At 39.0% G+C, this 20,074-nt stretch overlaps 1 pseudogene; it reads left to right on the forward strand.

The window, feature by feature from the left end:
• The first annotated feature begins 15,611 nt into the window (after nucleotides 1–15,611).
• On the forward strand, nucleotides 15,612–19,297 carry LOC122732027 (annotated as a pseudogene).
• The last annotated feature ends 777 nt before the right edge of the window (nucleotides 19,298–20,074 follow it).

Raw genomic sequence — 20,074 nt, forward strand, 5'->3', positions numbered from 1 at the left:
CTGTACATGGCTAGAGGGCTCAGTGGAAAGAATGCTGGACTTAGAGCCAGGAAGATCTGAGTTCAAATTCAGCTTCAGACACTAGTTGTGTCACCTGGACAGATCATTCGACCTCTTCAGGCTTAGATTTCTCATTTGCAAAAATGGAGATAATATAATACTTACCTTTTGGGTTGTCGTGAGGATCAAAGGCCATGCAAAGCCTTTTGTAAACCTTAAAGCAGTTATACAAGTGCTAGTTATTACCACAGAAGATGCAAAAGATACACTGGAGCCCATGAACAGACACAGAAACCAAACACCCATCTGGCCTGTTAGACTCCTTGGATTCTTCTTAGGAAGGGAAAGACAATTATGGACCATTTACCAAACACTCCCCATTCACATTCGATCTGTGCTGTCCTGGCAATTCAGTATCATGGAGGGTTAGCAAGGTCCAGATCTCCTGATTGCCTTGGGCTCCCATGGCTTTCTTCTACCATCCATCTCTACGTCACCATTCTTTGACATGTGCTCAGAAAAGGGAACAGAACAAAATAATTACAACTGAATGCTATAAAAGTGTGATGATCCAACTTTGTCCCAAAGAAAAGATATGAGAAGGGGCTTCCAACCCTTCTTTGAGTAGGTGGGGGACTATGAGTATGGAACACTGCATAATAAGTCAGCCTCTTTCTTTGTTGTTACTTTAGCTCAACTGTTTTTTCTCTCTGTTTAATTTATTATAAGGGATGGCATTTGGGGAGGCTGAGAAATAGAATGGGAGGTTATATTGGGAAATATAGGTTATATAAAAGCAAAATAAATCAATATTTTTAAAGAAAATAAAATAGAAAGGCAGAAGAAGGCCACCAATATTTTGAGGTCCAGGAACTTACTCAGGCTTACATTGGCAAGCATAGGCCACTCAACATGTACTTCTCCAGTAAGTATCCATTTTCTGCCCTTGGTGGAAGCCATGGACACTATAACTTTGGCTAGGTCATCTCACTCCAGGTTCTTCCTTTGTAAAAAGGTGGGGGGTCATCCTCAATAATCTCTCAGGTTCCTTCTAGCTCTGAATTTCTCTATTCCCTGGCTTCTTAAACTGTGTTAAAGGTTATGTATACCTATTTTATATACCTTTATGGAACCTGGGGTTGCATAAAAATTTCTTGGGTGAAAAGGGGTCTTGAGGGGAAAAAGTGTTAAGAAACCCTGCTCTGTTCTAACATTCCTTCTAGTTTCAACATCCAAAGTTCTAAGGCACTGTCCATCTCTAACATTGTCTATCTGGAGGGCAGATCGCACATCCTGTGATTTTATGACTATTGAGCCTGGTCCTTTCCTTCCACACAGCTCTCTGAGCAGTCTTCCAGCTGAGCTTTGAACAGGACACACACAAAGAATGTGATTATCTGGAGTACATTCCATTCCTAGGAGAAAACTGAAAATAAAGATGACATCTTTCCTTGCTTTAAACAGAGCTCAGCAAGGAAAGCCCTGGCAGAATGAAAGCTTCGAGGTGGGGGTGGGGATGGGGGGGAGATGTCTGAGTCTGGAACTAGAGGTGGTTGAAGCATTATCTCCACCAAAACAGATTGCAACCCATCCATAACTCGGTGAGTCAGTCTTTTTTTTTTTTTTTTTGGCAGGGCCATAGGGGTTAAGTGACTTGCCCAGGGTCACACAGCTAGTAAGTGTCAAGTGTCCGAGGCCAGATTTGAACTTAGGTATTCCTGAATCCAGGGCCAGTGCTTTATCCACTGCACCACCTAGCTGCCCCGAGTGGGTCAGTCTTAATCTCAGAGAGGTTAAGTAGCTTGTTCATGACCACCCAGTAACTAACAGAGGTAAGATCATTTGCCTTGGTCTCTGCTTCCTACTCCAAGTTTGGTACTATACCTGCCCATATCACACTGCCTTCCAATGATAATCATATGAATAATAGAAACATAGACATTTTATCAATGTACATTAGCACTCCTTCAAGTTCCACCCTTCCAGCAACAGCCCATGCGTGTATTTGTCATCCATCTTTAGGCCATACTAGGTCAGATCAGAAAGCCTTAGCAGCAGAAGACTGGCCACTTAGTAAGGAAATGTTCTTTGGCCACATCAGCTCATGAAGACTATGAAGGCATGGGAGGAGCTCAGTCTGCTTTGGGGGGCACAGTAATTACACAGATGAAACTGAAGACACTATAAAGTACAGCCCAGTATGGAGAGTAGTACAGTATGGTGGAAAGAGTATTGGATTTGGCATCAGACAACCTGTTACTTATTGTGTGGTCTTAAGAAATTTATTTCATTGCTCTGGGGCTTGGTTCCTCATCTGTAAAATGAGGAGATTGGATTTACAGCCTATGAGGTCCCTTCTAACTCGAAATCTTAATGTAGGCTCAAAGATTTGGGGCTAGAAGGTACCTCATAAACCATCCCTGAAAGGATAACCCACTTCCCCAGCCTAATTAAACAACCATAAAGAAGACACTTACAAGGGAATCTCAGGACCTTAGACATCACCAAATCTAGCCCTTCATTTTATAGGCAGAGAAACTAAGGTAAGGAAAGGTTAAGTGATTGATCCAGGGTCAGCAAGCTGGTAAGTCTGTGAGGTGGAATTTGAATCCAGGTCTTTCTGCTTTCAGGTCCAGCCACCAGGTCATCCTCCTTCTCAAATTTAAGAATCCATTCATGTTTTCAAGTTGAAGTACTTAGGTCAAGCAATAGAAACAGTCACATGAAGCCAATCCAGGAACTTGTGGAAACTCTTTCACTGCTTCCTCCTAGCCTGTTTGGAAATGGATTAGCCCATCTGCACGTTGGCTGGTATGATATACCTAGGTGTAGAAAAAAGCTTAATGCTAGCTTAATTTTTTTTAAAACCTTCAGTAAGTTAATAATAAAAGCAGGGGGTTGGGAAAGGAGAAGTTGTTGATCCTCCTGGGACAGAGTCCATTTGGATTATGTGAGAAAGGGGAGGAATGAAGGATTTGGAATTCTAGTAGACTCTGTGTGCTTCGGTGAGCTCCAGTCACCATGCTGAGGTCACACAATTCCTTCTTGGTTCTCCAGAAGTAATTTAGGCAGCTTCAGGATGAGAATGAAGTCAACATGTCACTTAACAATTTTTGCCCTGAAATCAGGTTCAGAACCATGGATGGAGCATGGAAGGTCATTTCCCTTTTGGGGTCATCTGACCTTCAAATAGGAGACAGCCCACATGTCCCAGCCTGGTGACTAAGAAAGTCACAAAGGAGAATTTTGGAAAATTCTGAACTTGACAATACGATTAAACAGACATTTCTACATGCCTTGTAAGGAAAGGCTCATTCATCAATCTGAATCTTTAGTACATAATGTTTGTATTTCTTTTTAAATATATCACAATATTATTATATTCTAATATAGTAAATATAATGAACCCAATATGTAATTTTCAAAGCTTTTCTACTTGTCTATGATTCCCTCTGGTCATACTTCTCTTCTCACAGGAGGATGGTGGAACCTATTCTTACCTCCACCCCATTAAAATGGTTAAACTAGATAACTTCCCACATTGGCCATGTACAAAAATGGCTGTTTCATTCTACATCTGAGTCCATCACCCTTATGTCAAGCATTGAGTAGTATGCTTAATCATTGGTCTTCTGGATTCATTGATGATCATTAAATTAATTGATCAATTATTAGTTGGCATTTATATACAGCTTTAAGGTTTGAAAAATACTTTACATAAGGTAATTGATTTAATCCTCACAACAATTCCGTGAGGTAGGTACTATTACATATGTGTGTGTGTGTATATTATATATATATATATGTATGTATATATATATGTGTGTGTGTATATATATACACAGAGAGGCATATATATGTACACATACACACATATTATATATGTGTGTGCGTATATATATTTGTCTTCTTGAGTCCCAAGTCTATCATTGATTATAGTTCTTAAATCTTTCAGAGGCTTTTTTTCTTTATATTACTTTTGTTACAGTAGAAATTGTTATTTTGATTCTTCCTCCTCAACTCTGCATCAATTCATAGAAGACTTCCCATATTTCTCCAAATCCACCCCTCTTATCATTTCTTAGAGTGTATTAATATTCCATTACATTCATGTCATCATATGTTCGGCTATTCCAGTTAAAGGGCCCACCCTTAGTATCCAGTTCTTTGTCACTACAAAAGGAGCTGCCATAACTATTTTTGTATATAGGATTCCTTTTCTTCTTTGATTTTTTTTTGATATAGCCCTAATAGTGGTATCATTTTAGGAAAGACTTAAATGATTGCAACTCACCAAAAATGGAAGGGCTACTGAGGCATTTCCCTTACTAGAAATCCTTGAGCAAATGCTGTAGGACCCCTTATTAAGGCTGTTGTGCAGGCAATCATTGTTTAGGTACAGGTTGGGCCAGGTATGTTGGCTCTGAGGTCCCTTCCAACTCTCACATTCTGTGATTGTGTGATTTTAAGTACATCGAACTCAGTTATTCAATATTCTGAGCTTGCTGATTCACACACTTCTCAAGTCTGTTTCTTGCCAGGTAAACAGAAAGCAATGAAGAACAAAGTCAATATTTGGCCAATCCCCTCTCCTTTAATGGAGACTTCTCTGGAAGGTAAAAGGCCACATTCCCAAATGAGTTTCATGAAAGAAGGGATGAGTGGAGGAGAGAGAGGAAAACAAAAGAACCGGGGGTGGGGGGGTGGCTAAATGAAGAAGTGGAATGGTATGAAATAAATTTCCTCTTATGATTGCTAGATGCCAAAGCCATAAAAGCATTTGCTGTGAAACTCAGGAAATAACAGCTAAAACATATATAGTGTTTTAAGGTTTGCAAAATGCTACCCACAGATTATTTCAGTTGATCCTTACAGCAATTTAGAAGTGAGATAACCAGCCATACCACTGCTAGGTTTATATCCCAAAGACATCCCCAAAAAGAGGAAAAGACCTATTTGTACAAAAATATTTATAGCAGCTCTTTTTGTGGTGGCTAAAAATTGGAAATCAGAGGAATGCCCATCAAATGGGGAGTGGCTAAACAAACTGTGGTACATGATGGTGATGGCATATTATTGTGCTATAAGAAATGAGAAGCAGGATGACTTCAGAAAGGCCTGGAAAGACTTGTATGAACTGATGCATAGTGAAGTCAGCAGAACCAAGAGAACATTGTATACAGAGACAGCAATACTGTTTGATGAAGAACTGTGAATGACTTAATTATTCTCAGCTATACAATGATCCAAGACAATCCCAAAGGACTACTGATAAAACATGCTATCCACCTCCAAAGAAAGAACTTACATTGATGGAACAGACTAAAGCATTCTATTTTTCACTCTTTAATTTTTTCTTTTAATCAAGTTTGCTTGTACAAAATGACAAATATGGTAATGTTTTACATAATCTTACATGTATAACTCATATCTGATTGTTTGCCACCTCAGGGAGGGGGGAAGGGAGGGAGGAAAAGAGGGATAAACATTGGAACCCAACACTATGAATAAAAATGTTTATTATAAAAAAAGAAGTGAGATAAGCATTTTCCAGATGAGGAATCAGAGAACTGAGAGCTTAAATAACCTATCCTAGCATCACACTGCTAATGTCAGAGGCAGGACTTGAACCCAAGCTTTCAGGCAGGTCTAATTTTTTTTCATCATTCCATAACACATTACTGATGTCTTAGGATTGTTCCCATTGACTAATCAATGGAATCTTTGGGCTCTTTTTGTTGCTGACTCCAAGGACTCTTCTTTAGGGGACATGGAGAAGGGGAGTGAATATAGAGTTCTGACTTCACACAGTAGGAAGACATCTTAAAGGACATTTGGTCTTAAGTCCAGCCTAAAATAAATTCCATTTTACAAGATCCCCAACAAGTAGTCATCTATTCTTCTTTGCTTTAGGACTTCCAGTAACTAGGAATCCACTATGTCTTTTTTTTTTTTGTGTGTGAGGCAATTGGGGTTAAGTGATTTGCCCAGGGTCACATAGCTAGTAAGTATCAAGTGTCTGAGATCGGATTTGAACTCAGGTCCTCCTGACTCCAGGACCAGTGCTCTATCCACTGCACCACCTAGCTGCCCCTGGAATCCACTATGTCTCAAGGTAGTCTGTTGTTGGGCAGATTAGTACTCATCATGAAATTAGTACTCATCTCTTTCTTTCCTAATTTCCACTGACTACTCCTGGTTCTGGTTCTGCCCTCTAGGGCCAAATAGAACAAATCTAAACCCAATTCCTTCACAACATCCCTTCAAGTACTTGAAGAGAACTATTGTGCTTCCCTTTTGTATTCTACATACACTCCTAGTTATTTCAATTGATGCCAATTTGATTTAATTTGCAGTCTCCCCTCCATCTTGCTTGCCCTTTTCTGAAATTTCTCACATACATTAGTGTCCATTGACATTGTCATATGGCTGAGTCACACAAGGAATTCTGACTTCCCATTCACCCCATTACATAAAGGGAGGTATGCACATGCATCTTCCAGGCACATTGCCATATTGTTAGCCTGTCCTTGACAGTCTTGGGGACTTTCTTATCAATAGTTTCCCAGGGAAGTATATGTATACACCTGGCCTCTGTCCTGCATGCCTCGTTTGCCCCCTACCTATAAGAGAAGCCCCCTTAGGGTGGGAGAGTATGGGAGATCAGGATTGATCCATTTGTGTCTGCCAGCCATCATGGACTCCTGTGGGACGGGGATCAGGATAGATCCATTTGTTGTCTCCCTGCTGTCATGGGCCAGTGCTACCCGTGTGTGAGCTGCTTATAATAAATATTTTTCTTATTTGTGACATTGGCTGTTCCGGCATCATTCTTTGGTATCTCTTTTATCTAAGCTTATGGGGTAACTTTCATGGAATCCGATATCATATGACACTGAATACCTGTGAACAAATGACTCCAGATCTGAATTGCAAAGTGGAGTTGGATTCTCACTTCCTCTAGTCTCGAAGGTGGTCACCTTTGCTAGAAAAAGACATTTGCAAGAACTAGTATGCAATAGTGGGGAAAGAACTGGCTCTCAAGTCAGATCAGAAACTTACTAGTTTTGTGATCTTGGATGAGTTACTGAACTTCCCTGGGCCTCAGTTTCCTCATCTGTAAAAAGAGAGGGTTGAGCATGTGACCTCTGAGTTCCCTTCCAGCTCTAAAGCTATGACCCAGTGATTTAAGCAGGACAAACAGGAACTATGAGTGAAGAACATGAAAATATTGAAAATCAATTGGAATGTTTCATTTTTAAACCAATGTCTGCTTCTTGTTTCGAGTTGGAAAGCCCCTTAAGGATCATCCTAGCCAGCCTCTTCTCTCTACTGATGTGGAAACTGAGGCAATAGGAAGGAAAGCAACTTGCCTAGGGTTGCACAAAATCACACCCCTTGTAAGCTGGGACACAGCAGATCATGATTCACTGTGCTTTTTACCCTGAAACGCTAGCCCTAGGTCAGATGACTAGTGTGTGGAGCAGAGTCAGAACTAGAAACCAGGTCTCCTTCAACCAAGTTCAAGTGCTTTCCACTATGCCATGTTGGTGGAAGATGTCAATCACTGTCCTCCTATCAATGTTAGCTGGAAACCTATCTTAGGTGATTTCATCTACTATCCAATTGCCAAATGATCTTATTTTGTTAACCTGAACCAATTCAGTCTTTTTATTCTCTCTTCCTTTTTTCTTTTTTTTCCTTTTTAAAATTTTTTTTTCTTTTTTTTTTTTTTTGGCACACACTCCCAGTTGAGGTAATAAGCCAAATTAGGTGATCTCTCAATTACTCTAGCCCAGCTTTTGAGATCTAATATACGAAGAGATTAGTGATCAGCTGGGATTTCACTATTATTTCTACTTAGCTTTCTGGGCCCCTGGGATGACTGAGCAAAGCTATTTATCCTGAAGGGGTGGATTAAACTGATTCCTCTTGTGAAACATCTGTTACCAAGACACTTCTAAAATTATTAAGAGAGGAACCAAAAATGAACACAGCAGACTGTTATTTTGCGGCAAGTCTATTAGTACAGGAAAGATCACAGAATCTCAGAGCTGAAACAACCTCAGAGGCCTAGTGCTTACAGGATAAGAATACCCCCTTACAACATCCAAAAAAAGTGGCATTTTGCCCTTGTTTGAAGACCTCTAGTGAGGGAAAACCCCATGCCTCCTAAGGAAGCCCCATCACACTTCCAGAGCTCTAAAATCAGGACGTTTCCCCCTATATCGAGTCTTAACCTACTTCTTGGCAACTTCCTCTCATTCATTGTTCCTTGTTCTGCTGTCTGAAGGGGAGGGAGGAAGGCAGGAAGGCAGATGGGAAGGAAGGCAGGAAGGAAGGCAGGCAGGCAGGAAGGAAGGAAGGTAGGAAGGAAGGAAGGAAGGAGGGAGGGAGGGAGGGAGGGAAGGAAGGAAGGAAGGAAGGAGGGAAAGAAGGAAGATAATCATAATGCTAAAGACAATCATAATGATGACTACTTAATTCTTCAATACTTCAAGGAACTGGAACTAACTGCCTCAGCTTCCTTATATATAAAATGAAGATTTTGGCCGGAATAACCTCTAAAGGCCCCTTTTGTCATAATTCCAATGATGTGAACATAGTCTGCTGGTTTTGGAACTAGAGGACTTGAGTGCAAATTTTGGATCTGTCACTTACCAGCTCTGTGGCCTTGTCACTTCCCTTCTCTGCACCTCAGTTTCCTCATCTGTAAAATGAGAGGGTTGATCTCTGAGATGATCTCTGAGGCCCCTTCCAGCTAAGCCTATGACCCTATGATACACGTCATCAGCCTAGTCAGTGATGCTTTTAATAGGTTGCTATAAGTTGATACTTGGCACCTTTGTGAGAAGGCATGGGCAGGCTTTGATCTGCCCCAATGGAAGGAATACAGTCATGCCTACATAACTGACATCTCTGATGTACTAAAGAATCGTAGTTGTAAGTGAATTGCTGGAGTGATACGGAGTGACAAAGCAAGCAGCTGCTGAGGCAGGATCCAGGACATAAGGTGACAGTAGTCTGAGGATACATAGTGTCCAGCAACAATCTGACACTTTGCACAGCTTCCTACTGTCTCTCTTTCTTCCTTGCCAATAATAAGGGGGAGGGATGTTGCTAATGCCCAGTGTCCCCAAACAGGGTAATGTCCCTAAATGCCCTGGTTGCTCATTTACAGCCTTTGGAATCGTATAACTCTGGGGCTGTGACACTTTCAAAATGGGAGTCAATCCATTTACCCATCCACCTATCCATCCATCCTTCCATCCATCCATCCATTAAGCAAAATCATAGAGTAGAAAGATTTGGAGTAAGAATACCCAGGCTACTTAGTAACAGTGTCACCTTAAACAAGTCACCTTCCTGATCTGGGCCTCAGTTTTCTTCTCTATAAAATAAAGAGACTGGATTAAATGATCTCTATGGCCCCTTTCACCTGATGATCCTATTAGTGGGAGAATATCAGATGGCTTAGGAAATAGAGGGGCTAACTCCAGCAACACACCACTGGCTGGACTCCAATCCTGGCTGTCACTAACCAGCTATGGGGGACCTTCTGTGTCCAGTCAAGTCACCTGCCTTCAGTTTGCTTATTTCTTATTTATTGCAGCTTGTGAGAAGGGCTGACCAAGTCATGGTGCGGTGGTGAGAACACAGGGCATGACCTGGGTTTTAGCCCTAACTCTGCTCATAAATTATTATGCAGTCTCAGGCAAGTCATTTCAGCTTTCTCACCTGTAAAATGAGTGCATTGGGCTTAGGTGATCTCTAAATTCTCACTTCCTCTGATTTCAAAGCACCAGTGATTTCCAGTAAAAATACACTAGTGATGGGGCAGCTAGGTGGCGCAGTGGATAGAGCACCAGCCCTGGAGTCAGGAGTACCTGAGTTCAAATCTGACCTCAGACACTTAATATTTACTAGCTGTGTGACCCTGGGCAAGTCACTTAACCCCAATTGCCTCACTAAAAAAAAAAAAAAAAAAAAATTAAAAAAAAATACACTAGTGAACTCCCACGGCGACAAGAAGTTTGTGATGAACTCTTACTACCTATGTGACTTTGGAAGAGAGTATTTCATCTTTCTGAGACTCGGTTTCCTCAACAGGAAAATAAGGATATTGGATCAGGGTTATAATTTTAGGGTTAGGAGGGACCTTAGTGGTTATCTAGTTCAACATCCTGGTGCAATGATGTAGTTCTTAAACTTTTTGGCTTTAACACCTTTTTAAACTCTTAAAAATTATCACCTCCCCAACTTCTGTTTATGTGGATTATAGCTGTTGATATTTACCAGACGAGAAGCTAAAACATTATTATGCAAATAGTTTTTACCCCATTGACTCCCCAAAAAGGTCTTAGGATTGTTGGAGCATGCTTTGAAATTTGCTGGAATAAGGTCCAGAGCATTAGATTTGAAGTTTTATATTTTGCAGTTGAGGAAACTGAGGCCCAGAATAGGTTAGGTGGCTCCACCAGGGTTACTGAGGTAGCAAGTGTCAGAGCCTGGATTCAAACTCCTATTGCCTGAGCCCAAGTGCAAAGCTCTTTTTCTTGTGTCACACTATGTGATTTCAAAGGTCCCTTTTAGCTCTCATATTCAGTGAAGAAACCTTGAGGTTTCTTCCAACTAGGGTTTGATGGTTCCATGAATTCCCACATTTGGGGAAAATAGGAAAACCTGGTATGTAAAGATGAGTAAACCCCATAATACCTGGAGAAGAACAAACTTTTCTAATCCTGAGGCAGAGCTAGATTGCCTTTAATAGAACTGCTTAACAAACAAGAGGAGATAATTACCTGGGCTAAGGTTTTTACAGTCTTCATTACCAGGAGGGAACCTGTTCTCCCCAAATCAGAATGGCTTCCCAGTGGTTATATAACCAGAACAAACTGAGTTCACAGACCTTGAGGCAGCCAGTGGGGAGAAACGTCTTTTCTCTTTTGGAAATCTGATCCATTAATGGATATTTACATAGATGTTGATGCAGATATTGATATTGAGAGAGAGAGAAGGAGGGAGGGAGAGAGAGATTGGTATGTATGTATGCATGTACTCATATATGCATTATATATATTCATGTATAGTGTGTATGTATATTCATATATACACATATATTTCATTTATATATACATATGCACATATAAAATATATTTGTGTATTATATAAATAAATGAAATTTATACACATATATACCTATATCTATTTACACATACATACACATATATGTGTATATACATACACATACACACATGCATATATATACCTATAGCCCTTGCTCTCTCTTATTGCTCACACTTCTAAATAGACCTGGTACCTCAGTTTCTTCTATAAGCCAGTCCTCAGCAATCATAGGATATTACAAACTTTAGAGTTCTGAGGATACGACTGTCTCATTTTTCCTATGAAGAAAATTAACCCAGAGAGACGTAACTTTTATTGAATCTAATTCAATTTATTTCTTTGTTCTTTCTTTTTTCCTTTTTCTTTCTTTTTTCCTTTTTCTTTCTTTCTTTCTTTCTTTCTTTCCTTCCTTCCTTCCTTCCTTCCTTCCTTCCTTCCTTCCTTCCTTCCTTCCTTCCTTCCTTCCTTCCTTCCTTCCTTCCTTCCTTCCTTCCTTCCTTCCTTCCTTCTTTCTTTCTTTCTTTCTTTCTTTCTTTCTTTCTTTCTTTCTTTCTTTCTTTCTTTCTTTCTTTCTTTCTTTCTTTCTTTCTTTCTTTCTTTCTTTCTTTCTTTCTTCTTCCAAACTGGTTATTTCATTCATGTAGGGAACTTCTGGTAAGGAAATTCCTTTAACCAATCCACCTACCAAACCAATCCAACTGTCAAGCATTGAATTGTCTTAGAAAGATAGCTGATTAGGAGTTTAAGTAACTTGTCCCCTGTCACACAGTCAATATCAGGTGGCAGCTGGTATTGAGGAGCAATGTGGCATAGTGAGTGAATAGAATGCTAGATTTGGATTTCAAAAGTCCTGTATTAGAATCCTACCCTAGACACTTATTGTTGAATGATTCTTGACAAGTCATTTAAGCTTTCTAAGCCTCGGTTCCTTCATCTATAAAATGAGGGGGTTATACTCAATGACCTTTAAGGTCCCTTTCCAGTTATAAATCTTTGATTCTATGGTGCCAAAGAAAGGATTTGAAACTAAGTTTTTTTGACTTTGTCATATTCTCTGTTCACTATACCAAGCTATTTCATGATAAAACTATAGTATGATCATAATAATGATAACTCCCAATTATTTCACTAGAATAATAGGGCAGGTAGGTGGGGCCATGTATAGAATGCTAGGCCTGGAGGACAGATGACTAGAATTTAAATCCAGCCTCAGACCCTCACTGGCTGTGTGACCCTGGGCAAGTCACTTCACCCTGTTTGCTGCAGTTTCCTTATCTGTAAAATGAGCTGGAGAAGGAAATGGCAAAACCACTTTGTATCTTTGCTAAGAAAAGCCGAAAAAGGATGGACATGACTGAACAGCAACAGTACTAAAATAATCTCAATTACATAGCATTTTCCTTATAACCACAATCATAACTCACATTTATTATATGCCGACTGTGAAGAACACTCACTATTTTAGGCACGGAACAGGAACGAGATAGAGGGTTTAAGTAAGACATAGTACCTCCCTTTAGGAAGCTTGACATCTTGTACTAGGATCAGGTTTCTAATCCTTCAGCTGGCACCACTTGAATGACCTTGGGCATTTAACCTAATCTCCCTTGAATTCAGTTTCCTCCTTTGTAAAATGGGATGAGTGAGGTAAACTGTATGGCCTGAGGCAGAGCCCTGGATCTCTAACCTCATGATTGTACATAACATAATAAATATTTCTAGAGCTTTAAGGTTCACATAGTGAATGGCTCTGTCATGTGATACAGGATTGGGAGTCTCAGAAGCTGGATTTGAATCTTGTCTGCTTTTGACTATTTGTGCAATTTTGTCCAAATCACTTAACTGTAGGTCTATTTAGACCTTAACCCCTCATGTGTAAAATGAAGGGGTTGGAATAAGTGGCCTTTAAGGTCCCTTCCAGCTCTAAATCTATGATTGTCTCAACAATCCTGTGAAGTGGGGGCAGCTAGGTGTCGCAATAGATGAAGCGCAGGCCCTGGATTCAGGAGGACCTGAGTTCAAATCTGACCTCAGACATTTGACACTTACTAGCTGTGTGACCCTGGGCAAGTCACTTAACCCTCATTGCCCCACAAAACAAAAAACAAAAAACAAAACAAAACAAAACAAAACCCCAACAATCCTGTGAAGTAATTAATTAGCAAAAATAGCATTATCCTCATTTTTACAAATTTGAGTCTCAGAGATGCTAAGTGATTTTTCCATAACTTTATAAGTAATAAAAATTTAAGGTAGGACAAAAACCTAGAATTCCTGAATCTAAGTTCATCATTTTTCCAATATAACCTACTGCCTCTCAGTAGTAGAAGGCTAATGATAAAAATAAAATAAAATAGTCATGACATAACAAAAACATTTCTATAGTGATTTAAGGTTTGCAAAATACTTTATATATATATGTATATATATGCATGTGTGTATATTTATATGTATGTATGTTTGAATGTATGTTTATCTCATTTGGAGACCATACTCCTAGCCCACTCTTTTTCAGAGGTGACAAGTTTATAGATGTGGTACATTACATATATTTTCAGATTTTTTTCAATATATTGATCAGTTTTGCTATTTTTCCTTTCTTTTCATTTTTTCTTTTAAAAAATATAATTTGTTTTATGGTATGGCTCTCTGGGAGCCAGAGAGGGAAAAATACTGGGGAAAATTTTGGTTATATAAAAAAAGATGTCAAAAATTATTTTAAAAAATATTTACTCATTCAATAAGAGCAATACAATTTTTTGAAAATCAAGTCATTTTAAATGTATTAGGAGAAGTGGCTATTAAAAAGAATATTCTAGGGAAGGGGAAATATCTTTCATTTCTAAATCTTTTTAAAACTTACATCTCCCCTGAGGTTGCTTAATAGATGTTTGTGGAATTGAAGTAAAATGAAATTAACTGAGTATAATATAAAAACTTATAAACTTAATAGACATCAAAAGCAGATGAGTAAATAAGCATAAAAAGTAAGCAAGAAACTCTTACGTTAAAACCCTTAGTATTTAACAAAATAGAGTTAACCATATGAACAGATGACAAATAAACCAAAAGTGGATTTGCTCTGACTCCTCTGTTATATTCTCTGAAGTCTGCCTACCTTTGGCTTTAAAAAAAATACAGTTGTAATTACTTTGTATTCTGTTTTGGCTTTGCTGGTCTTACTTTGCATCATTTCCCATAGGTTTTTCATATACCATTGTATTCTTTCTGTTTCTAATTTTTGGAACCATAATATTCTATTAAAAGTCCATAATTATTCAAACATTTGATTGTTAGGCATATAAGCTGTTTCCATTTTATTTTTTTTCCATTAAAAATGGGGCAGCTCTGAGTATTTTTGCATAGCTGGGCCATTCTTTTCTTTTTTATGATATTTTTAGGATAAAGTCCTAAAATTAGAATCACTGAGTCACAAGGTATGTTCCTATTTCTTGACCCTTATTGCATATCACTCTCCAAAAAGTTTGCAAAAGTCTACAATCCCATCACTAACATGGGGTGCTAATTTCCCACCAATCATGAAGTTTACCTTTTTCTGTTGTTTCTATTTTTTGCCATTCTACTAGGTGGAAGGTTTATATTAAGTTTGCCTCTATTTGCATGACCTCTCACTTAAATCCAATTTACTGCAAGTCATGACACCACCTTTTCAATGTCATAATCGTCTTTTTTTTTTTTTTTTTTTGGCGGGGAGGAGACAATGAGGGTTAAGTGACTTGTACAGGGTCACATAGCTAGTAAGTGTCAAGTGTCTGAGGCCGGATTTGAACTCAGGTCCTCCTGAATCCAGGGCCAGTGTTTTATCTACTGTGCCACCTAGCTGCTCCCCATAATCATCTTTAAGATGAAAGACAAACAACAACAATAACTACACTTTGCATTAATCAGACTATTAGGAAATTTGAACATCATCTCATGTGGTACTTCTTCCTTTGAAAATTATCTCACCATATCCTTTGATCTTTGTTCCACTGAGATATTTGCATTGGTCTTGTATCATTTCCCTATAGATTTTGTATTTCAAAATTTTTCTATTTGCAGAGTAGTGTGGCTAATTAGAAATAATGATCTGGAGGCAGCTAGGTGGCGCAGTGGATAAAGCACTGGCCTTGGATTCAGGAGGACCTGAGTTCAAATACAGCCTCAGACACTTGACATTTACCAGCTGTGTGACCCTGGGCAAGTCACTTAACCCCCATTGTCTCATTAAAAAAAAAAGAAATCATGATCTTTGGGGCCTTGGAGCTCCTCTGTTGGTAGACTTCTTGAAGCACCTATATCTCTCAAAAACTATTCAAAGTCTAAATACCTCTCAAATGTTCATGCCCTACTTTTATGTTGCCCATGAAGCTTTGCTGGACAGATAATTCCAGGTCCATGACTTCACGCCCCTTAATTTATTACATATTCTATTCCCATTTCTCTATTTATCTATTGTCTTCTTTGAAAAGTCTGTCACGCTTTTCCTGATAGCAGACAAGATGGCAGAAGTGGAGCAGAAGAAGAAGCGAACCTTCCAGAAGTTCATGTACCACGGCGTGGACCTGGATCAGCTCCTGGACATGTCTTATCAACAGCTCTTGCAGCTGTACGGCACTTGGCAGTGGCGGAGACTCAACCAAGGTCTGTGGTGCAACAGCATTCCCTTCTGAAGAACTTGAGGAAGGCCAAGAAGGAGGCAGCCCCCCCCCCCATGGAAAGGCCTGAGGTCGTGAAGACACACCTTCGAGACATGATCATCCTGCCAGAGATGGTGGGCATTATGGTGGGTGTCTACAATGTCAAGACCTTCAATCAGGTTGAAATTAAGCCCGAGATGATTGGACACTGCCTGGGAGAATTCTCTATCACCTACAAGCCTGTTAAACACGGCCGGCCTGGTATTGGAGACACCCTCTCAAGTAACCCAGATACTAACAATAAAAACAAGAAGGTTCTTGGTGAAAAACAAACAAAAAAGAAAAATCTACTGGGGTCCTTATGAATGCTCTTTGGCATGTTACTTTTTTCTTCATGTAGCTTGGAATGCTTTTTGCTTATTGGTATAGCATTAAAATATTATTATAATCTGTCTAGAAGAGTTGAATCTTGCATACTTAGTTGTCATGGCCCTGTGGAATCTTCTCATTTGTATATTTTCATTTGATTTTGTTATTTCTGGGAGGTTTTCTTTGGCAATACTCTGGAGTCTCTTGTTCAGGTTCTTTGAAAGTTAGTAATCTTGAAGCGGCCACAGGGTGAAAAACTGTAAGACATTTTGAAAGTTATTCACAAATGAATAAATGTTTGTCACTTAGATCTGTATGATTCCCGATTTTTACCATGACTGATTTTTTTTCCTGAGGCTGTGTTTTCATTAATTTGTGTTGTTCTAATTCTGCTTTCTGCTACAGTAAGCATGTGGTTCATGACTTCTCTTGATTTTTTCGAGATTTCCTATTGTAGTCTCCATATTTAGGTGATTTTTTTGAGGCTTTTGGGGGGGGGGGCAGGGCAATGGGGATTAAGTGATTTGTCCAGGGTCACACAATTAGTGTCAAGTGTCTGAGGTCTCATTTGAACTCAGGTCCTCCTGACTCGAGTGCTGGTGCTTTATCCACTGTGCCATCTAGCTGCCCCCTTAGGTGATTTTTAAAGATGGTTTCTCCTGATTTTTTAAAAGCATCTTTTCATTCTAGCTTCATTTCTCCCTGTTTTGTTGTTTACATCATGTAAGCTGTTCTTTTATTTAGTCCACTGAATTTTCTTTTGCCATTGTTAATTCTTACTTTATTTAAACATGTAATTGATCCATTTGACAATGTCTTGAAGACTGTCTTGCATTGTCCTTTTTCTATCTGCATGGCTTCTGGACTTTTAACTACTCTTACTACTACATGTTTTTTTCATCATATTGGCATTTTGCCTTGTTTAGTTCATCTCCCGTTTTTCATGATTTTGAATTTTCGTGGTGTTGTGGATATTATTCCTCTCTTTGGTGTTTGTCTTTGTTACTTACTAAGGGGCAAGTTAAGATGTTTGCTATTTGGCAAGTCCAGATTTTAATATTATAAAATAGAAACATTCATTCCATAAACCACACTGACAATTCCTCTCCTTATTTTATGGCTAACCCTCCCAAGTTCAAGGCCAAACCTCCTAAAAGGAGATTTCTCCCAAAAATATTTCTTGGAAAAGAAAGAGGATCTCCAACATGGCCCCAGCAACTGAAGAGAGGGAACTACATCATGGGGATGAGGGCAAGGTCTCTGGACTTTGTGTTGGCAACCATTCCTTAGATTTATTGTAAGTGTAGATCTAATTTGTACAAAAATACTTAAAGCAGCTCTTTTGTCATGGCAAAGAATTGGAAATCAAAGGGATGCCCATCAACTGAGAAATGATGAAACAAGCTGTGGTATATGATTGTAATGGAATATTATTGTGTTATAAGAAATGACAAGCAGGATGATTTCAGAAAAACCTGGACTTTCATGAACTGATATATAGTGAAATGAGGAGAACCAGGAGAATGCTGTGCACAGTGATAGCAGTGTTGAAGACCTGAGAATGACAACTATTCTGAGGGATACAATGATCCAAGACAATCCCAAAGAACTAATGATGAAGCATACTACGTACCTCCAGAGAAAGAACTGATATTGATTGAATACAGACTGAAGCATGCTATTTTTCACTTTATTTCATTTTTTCTTATATTCATCTTACAGAAAATGACTAATATGGTAATGTTTTACATAATTGAACATACATCTAATTGCTTACAGTCTCAAGGAAGAGAGGAAAGGGAAGGGAAGAAGGATAGAATTTGGAACTCAAAACTTTAAATAAATTTTTTAAAGTGTAAGTCTGATGTGAAGTAAATGACTTGTAAAATATATATACTGGTTTGAGTATGAAAAGGAATGTAATAGGTTATTTTAGCGATTTGTGTATTTCTATGTTTATTCGTAGACTCTTATGAGTCAGTTGCATCTTCTGTTTTTTTGTGGGGTAAAATAAAAACCATACAGTATCTAATATTCATTTAGGACTTTGAGTACCTGTGTGGGAGTTGGGGTGATACCTATATTTAGATCTAAGAGATGTGGTGTCTTCAGTGCTGTGTTTTTGCCCATGTAAGTTATGACCCTGTGCCCACATGGATCTGTCTAGATGACTACATGGGAAAACTTAGACACAATCTATACCACAAGTATTTTTTTCTCTTTTAAAAATTTTATTTTTTAAATCTTAACTTCATTCTAAACTCTCTAAACACTGAACAAAAGGACAGAAGAAGAAATTATATGCAAAATTGCAGAGCTCTATTACATAGTTTGTTTAAGAGTGGTTAATAAATTCCACGTTACTTTCAATGTTGTCCTGCTTATCTGTGGTTCTTTCTGCAGTTCCTTCTGTCTCTTCAATGCAATTTTTAAAATGACTTAATGAGCCTCTTTTCTTCCTTTCTTTTTTTTTTTTGATAAAATTACTAACTTCTTTCTCTCCTCAATCCTGCCTCTAGTGAAAAAACATGATCCTTGTAACAAATAATCATATTTAAGCAAAATGAAGCCACACATTTGCCATGTCCAAAAATGTACATCTCATTCAGTACCTTGAGGGCATTGTGCTTTTGTCAGGAGGTAAGTAGACTGCTTTATCATTCGTTCTCTGGAGTAGAAGTTGTTTATCGAATTGATCTGTGAGAATCACTAGTATGTTTCAAGTGAACCACTCTGATGGGGCCAATACACTAAATAGAAAACTCTACCCTCTTGGGGTCAAAGCCCTAGGATTGGATGGAGACCAGGTAAGCCCAGAGCCTTGGAGGGGCCATGGTCCAAATACCCATGGTCCAAAGCTAACTACCTGCCACCCCATCAAAAATGGAAGGTTTATAGTTCAGTTCTAGTCTTAGCCCCAGGACAATTTTATCAGTAAGCTACCGGTTCTAAATAAGCAGGATACACAAGAGTAATTGATCACTTAACTCTCAACTAGCTGTGCAGGGTACACTTTGCCAAGTCTAATGCCTGAGTCACCATTGCTGTCCTCCACAGGGAAGCTGAGCCCTCAGGAATCTGTCATTGTGGCTGCTCCTAGTGCGGATGGGCCAGTCTCCAAGGACTTGCAGGATTTAACTGCACTGAATCCCAAAGTCTAGCATCAGTAGGCATAGGGAAATATTCAGTCCTTGCACCAAAATGTCTATTCCAATGATCAAAAGTCTGACATTCCTAGAAAGGTAACATCTCAAAGCCTGAAAGCATTTGTATGAGGGGTGGGCAGATAGCCCCCCAGCCCAGCAGTTATTTTTTCATTTCCCTTCTTCCCCTCCCTCCCTAGTTTCCCCTATCCTCTGACCCCAAGGCTTCTTTCCAAATTGGCTACCTCAGAGGTAGCCCTATATTTTGTGGCCATTCACACCTTCTTGGAAAAGGCAGAGTCTCAAGTCCCAAATCCTTATAGGAACAAAGTGGACCTCCAGGGATATTATCCATACTCAAAGGTGAAGAAAATATAGTCTCCAGCCTCAGAAGCTTATGGCATGACAGGAGATGAGACAAGTACACAAATGCCATAATGAAAAACAATATGTGATTGAGTACCATTAGAAGAAGACACAGCAAGCATCATAGATTTCCAAGATGTCATAGCTCAGAAGGGACTTTAGACCATTGAACATAGAATACTAGGCCTGGAAGAGAATTTAGAGATCATCAAATTCAACCTGGTCATTTTACAGATGAGGAAACTGAGGCTTAGGGAACTGAAGTGATTTGCCCAAGTCACATAATAAGAAGCAGGAACTAGAACCAATGTGCCCTGATTTCTAGCTCATAGTTCATTGCTGCCTCCCTTCTATAGTATACCAATTACATCTGTAGATAGCAGATCCCTTAAGAATAACTACCTCACATTCTTAAATCCTTTTAGGTTT

This window comes from Dromiciops gliroides, chromosome 6 (assembly GCF_019393635.1).
Source record: "Dromiciops gliroides isolate mDroGli1 chromosome 6, mDroGli1.pri, whole genome shotgun sequence".
Lineage (NCBI taxonomy): Eukaryota > Metazoa > Chordata > Mammalia > Microbiotheria > Microbiotheriidae > Dromiciops > Dromiciops gliroides.